This window comes from Natator depressus, chromosome 1 (genome assembly GCF_965152275.1).
Source record: "Natator depressus isolate rNatDep1 chromosome 1, rNatDep2.hap1, whole genome shotgun sequence".
NCBI classification, from domain to species: domain Eukaryota; kingdom Metazoa; phylum Chordata; order Testudines; family Cheloniidae; genus Natator; species Natator depressus.
Genome location: NC_134234.1, coordinates 217,102,832 through 217,111,641, shown reverse-complemented (window position 1 = coordinate 217,111,641; position 8,810 = coordinate 217,102,832).

Genomic DNA, 8,810 nt, shown 5'->3' with positions numbered 1-8,810 from the left:
AGGAGGATCAAGATTCATCACTAAATGAGGAACCACTTGTGACGGGATCCCCGGGGTACAGCCTGGAACTGTGGGACCCCTTAACTCTCCAACTTGGGCTATCTCTCACAATGCTTTGCCAGTGACAAGCAGCAAACCCTTCCAGACGCTGTTATCCCTCAGCCACCAGCATGCAGAGGCACACCCAGCTAAATTGCATGAATGCTCTCCAAGCCACTCATGAACTATATACACAGGGAAACACCAGCAATTCTCCCAAGCCGCCAGCCTTGCACCCCAGAAATATACCATGTTACACTGCTCAAGACCATTTCTTGAACAGTGCAAGCTCATTAATTAGTTTGCCATTTTGTCAAAGGAAAGTGGACATGCACCAGCCTTTGTAATCTGAGCAGATTCCCCAAGCACTTTAGACAAACTCACTGGTAAGGATAAAACATTACATTAAGTTTATTAATCTCAGAAAGATAAATTTTAATTGATTATAATTGATTATAAGTGGTAGGCAGATCAGAGGTAGTTATCGTATGAAAATAAAAAGTAAACATGCATTCTAAATCCTAAACTTTTAGACTAAGCAAGAGTTGAATCAAACAGCTTTTTCCACCCCACTGGATGTTGCAGGTAGGTTACAGTTCTTAATACACAGGAAGAATTTCCTTCTCAGCCTGGGACCAGTCTCAGTTCAAAGTCTTTTTCTTCCCAGTGTTCTTGTCGTCTTCAACAGAGGGAGGGTGGAGAAAGATGATCTCATGATGCCCCTGCACCTTATTTTGTACTCTCAATACATGTCCTGGTGGGCCTTGCTGAGTCACAGAGTGGAGCAATCCTCATTGTGTGCTGCACAACTGTCTCTTAGGCCTTGTCCACACCACAAAGTTTTGTCTGCAAAAGTTATGCCACTTTAATTAAAGCGCTTTAATTAAAACAGCTATTGCATGTCCACAGTATGCGCCTTATGTTGGTAGAGCACATCTACACTAGCAGCTCTTGCAAAGACACAGAGCAGTACACTGTGGGTTGCTATCCCACTATGCAACTGGCCTAAAGGTGCTTTGGGAAGGGTTTGCAATGCCTCATGGGGAATGTATAGTGTCACATGATGCAGGTTTCTTGAGAGTGGTGGTGGGGGATGGGGACGGGACAGCAGGCTGATCGACCTATCCTGAGACATCAGCCCCTGGCTCTACTTGCACAGCAGTCTTTCCCCCCATCCTGGCAGAAGCAATCCACTCTACCTGCCTGCCTGGGTTTTACCACCAAAAGTAGCTTTGTAGTGTGTACACCTACACTGTTTTGTAGTATAACTGTAGCAAAACTTTGTAGTATAGAGAAGGCCTTACTGAATTGTAGATCTCTTGTTTACAATTCCCCTGCTGGTCATGGGTTTTTCAACACCTGCCTGGGTGTGGGTCACCTCCTTTGCTGTCACTGGAGAACTAGCAGTGGGTGACTCCCAAACTCACAACATATTTCAATAATAACCATATAGCAACATCTCATAACTTCATATTACACTAACAATATACATATTTTGACAGAACAGTGAGTTTCAGTAGATTATGACCTTTCATATGATATCTTACATGGCATGCTTTGTTAGAAATATCACAATCACATAGGAATGATGAATATGGGGGTTACTGGGTGCTACTTGGAAGTACAGTGTCACACCACTATAAAGAGATTTTTTGTCAGCTGGTTAAACTGCATTTCAGACAACTTGCACAATGTCTGGTTTTAGTCCATGCAGCTTCATACATATCACCATTAAGCCTCAGATCGGAAACAAGCTAAGGGTGGTTTTTATAACTCGCATTTATGTATTCAAACTGCAGCTTAAAGAGATGCTTTATGCCTTCAATTTAGGGTTTGGGGGCTTGATTCTGATCTCACACTAGTGTGCAGTACATGAGCAGAAACAGTTGAAACGTCTATAGTTACACTAATATAAACCAGTGTGAGATCAGAATCAGGACCTTTCTGTTTTTTAAAGAGAGAGTTTATCAAACCTATAGTAACAAAAAAGGCTATTTTTCTTTTTTTTAATTTTAACAAACATGTTTATAAAAATAATGTATTTGCAATCTAAACAAATGAGTGCCTGAGAACTAAAAAATGAAATTCACTAGACACTGACCAGTTTACTTTCTTCTTCTAGCTGAGTGAAGTGCTAAAAGTCAGGAAACAGCTTGAGTACTTCAGGGCATGTGAAACAATTATGATCCCCTTCCCCAAATGTAGGCAACTCCTGACCATCATGATCACATCACTTTGCACAAGGACAGCCTAAGGATTTTAGGGAGGGATAGGATAGTGAGCTGACTCATTGGGACATATTTCAAACTTAACTGACTAATTTTACATTTTAAAAAATTGTGGAGAGGAAGGCAAGAATGCTTTAGCAATGAGTAAGAGGATTCCAGTTGCTTCTGCCTTTCAGTCCCAGTGATTGGATTATATCAGTTTATATTTTCAAGCAATAATTGCCTGGACTAGAAACTTGATTTTATTTTTAAAAAATCAAGGCAGAGATTTTTCTTTTATGTTTTTTGTTTTCCTAAATCATGGAGGGCAGTCCTAGTACTTGCTGTGGAGTTTTTCAAACACTCCTACTGCTGGTGGTATGTTTCTCAACACGGCATCTAACCATCGGTGTACTCCTCCCTTCATGCAACTCCAACGGAACCAAAGCAAGGGTACTTCTGAACACCATTATACACCCTTTTCTTTTTCAAGTAAAAATGAAAAACTTTGAGCATGTATCAGATATGCAAACAATGAGGATGAAATTCTGTCCCCATTGAAGTCACTGGGAGTTTTGCCCTTGACTTCAATGAGACCAGGCTTTCATCCATAGCAGTGCTTCTCAAGCTATCTGATGTGGGGGACTGGCAAATTTTTTTCCCAATGTGCGTGCAGACCGGCAGCCGATGGCTCGCAGACTGGCACTGGTCCGCGGACCACCACCTTGAGTAGCACTGATCCATAGGACCCAATTTGTCCTGCACTTTAAGTTACCATTTACACTAATGAATGCAAAGTGAATGTAAAACACCAGTTAAAGCCTCCAGGGAGGGGAAGGCTTGCAAACTACTCAGGGCCTTGTGTGTTTCTGGATTCTGTTGGTGTAGAATTTGATGCAGAATTGTGCTCTGAACTAAGCTTTCATTTAAAAAAGGGAGTGTAGGAGAAAAGAAAAACATGGGCCTGATCATACCCCACCTATAGGGAGTTGGTAAGTCTGTAGTCTTCCCCTCTCCCACTCCCAGTGAGTTTCCTCTGCATTCTTCCATCCGTGTGGAAATACTAATGCAGAGAAAAAGTGAAGTGTGGCTCATAAACAGTGTGGATACGCAAGATCTATCTGTAGCTCTGATCCCACTCCTTTGCAGAATTGCTCTACTGGATTTGCACTTCCAGCAGCTTCCTTGGCTGTGTCTACTCTTAGGACGTCACTTAAAGGACTGCATGGAGCAGATTGCAGAAGTGTGACAGAGTCTCTGGTTGTATCACATTTCTAGGGTACTCTGCTGGGCATGGAAGGACTGGGAAAGGAAGGACATGCATTCACTTTTGCCTTGCTCCCATCCCAACCTTCCAACTCTTCTCTTGCCTGCCCCACTCTTTTCTTGGAGTGCCCACTGCTTTCCTCAGTCCACAACATGCATACTGAGGGGAAGGGATTATCAGAGGCAGCTGAACCACCACTTCCATGCAGGAAGTGGGAGGTCCACACAGATCAAAGACATTCTGGTCCTTACAATTGAAAAGAAAACCTTCCAAGCATGAGCCAATTTTAACCTGATGTATTGATATCTTAGAAACAATAGCGCTGAGACATGTGTGAATTCCCCCATTCTTCTTGGTAGGATGCTAAACCTGCAGCATAACAATGACAGATAAAGCCCTTCTTTATATTTATTCATATTATAATAGTGCCTAGAGGTGCCAACCAAAATCAAGGCCTCACTGTGCTGGATAGTGTATAAACACATAGTAAGCAACAGCCCTCAGAGAGCTCCCCAGTTGAATGCACCGATTGTGCAAAGATTTACGCACATGCTTAACTTTACATATGTGAGTAATCCCACTCTGTCAGTGGGACTTCTCACATGTAAAGCACTTGTGTAAATCACTGTGGGATTGGGGCCTAAATAGACAACATAGACAGAAGGTGGGAAAAAGGAAGTATTTTTAGTGCTCCTGCTGTTAAATGGGGATGTGACATGGAGAGATTAAGGCCCTGATCATGCAATTGACAGCATGGAGAGGCACTTCTGCACCCACGTGAAGTCACTTGCAGGACTGCTCCTTAAATCATGAACTGGAGCACAGTGGTACTACAGCTGTACAAGGTTATACCATAGTTTTCTCTGCTCTGTTTCACAAACCAAAGCAGGCGACCTGGCATCAAGGGAGTGGGGAAATAGGCTATGCTCCAATTCGCTAGCCCCAGAGTACAGAAGCTACTGAACCAGTTCCCCTAGATAAGAGAAACTATTTAACCCAAGGATTTGGGTGTCCCTTGAGACCTAGAGAAGCCTGGTTGTATTGTATTTACCTTATATCACCATAATATACAGTATTTCTAAAAATGATCCCCTCACTTTTCTTTACATCATATGGAGCTTATGGGGGGCAGATGGGGGTTCTTCAAAGATAGCTCACATTTTAGCTGTATGTAGGTCAAGGCACTCAGAATCACAGAAATGTAGGACTGGAAGGGACCTCAATGGGACATCTAGTCCAGTCTCCTGCACTCAAATAGGACTAAATATTATCTAGACCATCCCTAACATATTTGTCTAACATGTTCTTTAAAACCTTAAACGACAGAAATTCCACAACCTCCCTACGTAATATGTTCTAGTGCTTAACTACCCTCACAAATAGGAAATTTTTCCTAACGTCTAACCTAAATTTCCATTGCTGTAATTTAAACCCATTATCACCCTCCTCTTTATAACAGTCTTGTACATACTTGAAGACTGTTATCATGTTCCCCTCCATCTTCTCTTTTATAGACTAAACAAACCCAGTGTTTTCAGTCTCTTCTTGTAGGTCATGTTTTCTAGACCTATACTCATTTTTGCTGTTCTCCTCTGGACCTTCTCCAATTTGTCCACATCTTTCCTAAACTGTGGTGCCCAGAAATGGACACAATACTCCACTTGAGGTCTTATCAGTGCTGAGTAGAGTGGAAGAATTACGTCTTGTGTCTAGTGTACAACACTCCTGCTAATACAACCCAGAATGACGTTTGCTTTTGTCTGCAACAGTGTTATATTGTTGACTCATATTTAGTTTGTGATCCACTGTAATCCCCAGATCCTTTTCTACAGTACTTCTTCCTAGGCAGTCATTCCTATTTTGTATTTGTGCAACTGGTTATTCCTTCCTAAGTTTAGTACTTTGCATTTGTCTTGTTGAATTTCATTCTTCATTCATTTCATTCATTTCTCCAGTTTGTCAAGATCATCTGAGTTCTCATTCTGTCCTCCAAAGCACTGCAACCCATCCCAGCTTGCTATCGTCTGCAAACTTTATAAGTGTACTCTCTATGTCATTATCCAAATTATTTATGAAGATATTGAGTAGAATTGGACCCTGTGGGACCCCACTCTATATGCCCTACCACTTGAGTGAAGCATTGATAGCTGTTCTCTGAGTATGGTTTTCAAACTAGTTGGACCCACTTTACAATGTGTTGGTCTAGGCTGCATTTCCGTAGTTTGCTTATGAGAAGGTCATGTGAGACAATAGCAAAAGCCTTGGTAAAGGCATGATATAGCGCATCTACTGCTCCCCCCATCCACAAACTTTGTTACCCTATCAAAGGATATTAGGTTGGTTTTTGACAAATCCATGTTTGCTCTTAATTATAACCTTATTTTCTTCCAGGTGCTTACAGACTTGATTGATTATTTGCTTCATTCTTTCCAGACACCAAAGTTAAGATGACTGGTCTATAATTCCTTGAGTTGTCCTTGTTCCCCCTTTTCTAGCTAGCTACTATATTTGCCCTTTTCCAGTCCTCTGAGATCTCTCCTGTCCTCCACAAGTTCTAAAAGATAATAGCTAAGAGCTCAGAGATCTCTTCAGCAAGTTCCTTATGTATTCTAGGATGTATTTTGTCAGGTCCTGCCAACTTGAACACAACTGACTTGTCTAAGGCCTTGTCTACACTGCTACTTTACAGCGCTGAAACTTTCTCACTCAGGGCTGTGAAAAAACACCCCCCTGAGCGATGCAAGTTTCAGCACTCTAAAGTGGCAGTGTAGATAGTACACCAGCGCTGGGAGCTGCAATCCCAGTGCTGGGAGCTATTCCCCTCGTGGGGGCGGGTTTTTCTCCCAGCGCTAGTGCCGTGACTACACAGACTACACAGGGGCAGCACTTTAACGTTGGTAACGAAGACATACCTTAAGTAATTCTTAACTTGTTCTTTCTCTATTTTAGTCTCAGTTCTTACTCCATTTACACTGATGTTCACTGTATTAGTCATCTGATGACTGCAAACCTTCTGGTGAAAAATGAAACGAAAAAGGCATTTAATACTTTGGCCATTACTGCATTTTCTGTCATTGTCTTTTCCCTCACTGAGTAATGGCCCTACTCTGGCCTTGGTCATCTTCTTTCTTCTAAAGTATTTGTAAAATGTGGGGGGTTTTTTACTACCCTTTATGTCTTTAGCTAGTTTAATCTCATTTTGTGTCTTGGCCTTTCTGATTTTTTTTCTCTACATGTTTATGTTGTTATTTTTTCAATATTCATCCTTCGTAATTTGACATAGTTTCCACTTTTTATATGACTCTTCTTTGTGTTTCAGGTTGAAGATAAGCCAGGGTGGTCTCTTACCATACCTCCTATCTTTCCAACGCATTGGGATAGTTTGCTCTTGTGCTCTTAAAATTGTCTCTAAAAAATTGTCAACTCTCTTGAACTCTTTTTTCCCTTAGATTTGCTTCCCAGGGAATCTTACCTACCAATTCTCTGAGTTTGTTAAAGTCTGCCTTCTTGAAGTCCATTGTCTTTTTTTTTGCTGTTTTCCCTCCTACTGTTCCTTAAAATCATGAACGCAATCATTTCTTGATCACTTTCACCCAAGCTGCCTTCTACCTTCAAAATCTCAACCAATTCCTCCCTATTTGTCAGAATCAAATCTAGAATAACCTCTCCCCTAGTCACTTTCTCCACCTTCTGTAATAAAATGTTGTCACCAATGGGTTCCAAGAACTTGCTGGTTAATCTGTGCCCTGCTGTATTATTTTCCCAACAGATATCTGGGTAGTTGAAGTCCCCTATCACCACCAAGTCCTGTGCTTTGGATGATTTTGTTAGTTATTTAAAAAAAAGTTTCATCCACCTTTCTGGTTAGGTCTATAGTAGAACCCTATCATGACATCACCCTTGTTTTTTAACCCTTTTATCCTTACCCAGAGACTTTCAACAGGTCTGCCTCACACTTCTATCCTGACGTCAGTGCAAGTATATACATCTTGAAATACTAGAAAACACTACTCCCTTTTTCCCCTGCCTGTTCTTCCTCAACAAGCTGTATCCTTCTATACCAGTATTCCAGTCATGTGAATTATCCCACCAAGTCTCTGTGATGCCAATTATATCATAATTGTGATTATTCATTAGTATATCCAGTTCTTCCTGTTTATTCCCTAGACTGCTGGCATTAGTAAGAAAGATTAGATCAAGAAAGATCAGATCAAGAAAGATGTTCATTAGATTTAGCCTCCATATTCCTTCTTGTCTCTCCTTTGTCCATGGTGCGATTGCCTATGTTCCCCCCCAGATTCTGACCCTTCATCCAGGTCTCCATGTTCTGGACTTATCTGTGGCTTTTGTCTCCTGCCCCCATCAAGCCTACTTTAAAACCTGCCTCACTAGGTTAGCCAGTCTCAATCAGAAGATATTGTTTACCTTCTTTCTAAACAGAATAGAATTGTAATTCATAATAGTTAGTTTTAACTATTTACAATAGATTCATAGATACTAAGGTCAGAAGGGACCATTATGATCATCTAGTCTGACCTCCTGCACAACGCAGGCCACAGAGTCTCACCCACCCACTCCTGTGAAAAACCTCTCACCTATGTCTGAGCTATTGAAGTCCTCAAATCGTGGTTTAAAGACTTCAAGGAGCAGAGAATCCTCCAGCAATGTCACAAACTATTTAACTATTTGGTGGCTTTTTACAGGGAACAGGAAAACAATAACCTTCCAGTGTCATACAGATGATAGGCTGAAGTTGAAAAGATTCTGCGCATATTTCATTGTAAGCCACAAGGTGGTAGTAATGTGACTCAGTCACAGCTACTACCAAGTTCAGCTTGTGAGGAAAAGAGAAAAAACCGAAATCCACTGTTGTAGTAAATATTGTCATTATAATGTGTGTAAAAGTGACACACCAAGCTGTGACACTTTGGGGTTTAACCCAGATCAGCAAGGGGTTGGGTCACTGCCTGCCCTCCAACTCTGGGTGCCTTCAGTGCTATGCTGTTGTGGCTTACAGCCTGGACACCAACAGCCAGCCTCACCAGGATGCAGGTATCACCCTGACTTCCACTGCCTAGTTACTTTCCTGAATTTCCCCAGAACTGTCTGCCAATGTGACAATCTGCTGGGGTTCCCAGAACTGTGAATTACTTTGTTATTCCTTGCAACCTCAGCAAGCAATCATTTTTGCTACTGCTAAACTGTGTGACAACTCCCTGAAACACCAGCTTGTCTGTCTTGCCAGCCAACTCTTCAGGGCTCTAACCAGTCCAAACCTTGCTTTGCAGGTAACAAAT